The sequence below is a fragment of the Triticum dicoccoides genome, chromosome 2B, assembly GCF_002162155.2.
Source record: "Triticum dicoccoides isolate Atlit2015 ecotype Zavitan chromosome 2B, WEW_v2.0, whole genome shotgun sequence".
Classification (NCBI taxonomy): Eukaryota; Viridiplantae; Streptophyta; class Magnoliopsida; order Poales; family Poaceae; genus Triticum; species Triticum dicoccoides.
Window position 1 is genome coordinate 79,610,920 of NC_041383.1, and position 814 is coordinate 79,611,733.

Genomic DNA, 814 nt, shown 5'->3' on the forward strand with positions numbered 1-814 from the left:
TTATTAGATTTTTTACATGTTTTTAGATTTTCATATATGTATGTATGTATTTTAGATATATGTATTCATATATGTATGATCATATATGTATGTATGTCTTTTTTACATGTTTTTTTGTATGTATGTATGTATTTTTTCAATTGTAATGATGTTTTAAAGTATACATATATGCAAGTTATTGTTAGAACATTTTAGGTTAGTTTAATTTTTAGAAAATTTTAGGTTAGTTTTATCTATATATGTTCTTTGATTTAGTACATTTTAGGTTAGTTTAATTTTTAGAAAATTTTAGGTTAGTTTTATCTATATATGTTCTCTGATTTAGTACATTTTAGGTTAGTTTAATTTTTAGAAATTTTTAAATATCTAGCTAGGAAAGGAAGAAGAAGAAGAAAAATGAGAGGGAAAGGAAAATAAGAAGAGGAAGAGAGGAGAAGAAGAGGAGAGCAAGAAGAGGAGAAATAAATAAGAAGAGGAAAAAAAAGAAAAGGAAGAGGAGAAGAAGAAAGGAATAGAGGTCTATTTTCTTCTTCTTCTTCTCTATTCCTTTCTTCTTCTCCTTTTTTCTTCTTCTTTTTTTTCTTCGATCGCTTCTCTTATATTCCTTTCTTCTTCTCATCTTTTTATTTCTTCTTTTATATTCTTATTTTTTGTCGAGTATGTCGTTGTCGATATACCCCCTCTCGAGAACTTCAACACGAGGGAGGAGTCGATATACCCCCTCCCCGATAACATTATTTTCCCATGTACGTATGTCATCATTGTCGATATAACCCCCTCCCGGATAACTTCGACATGAGGGGAGGTCGATATA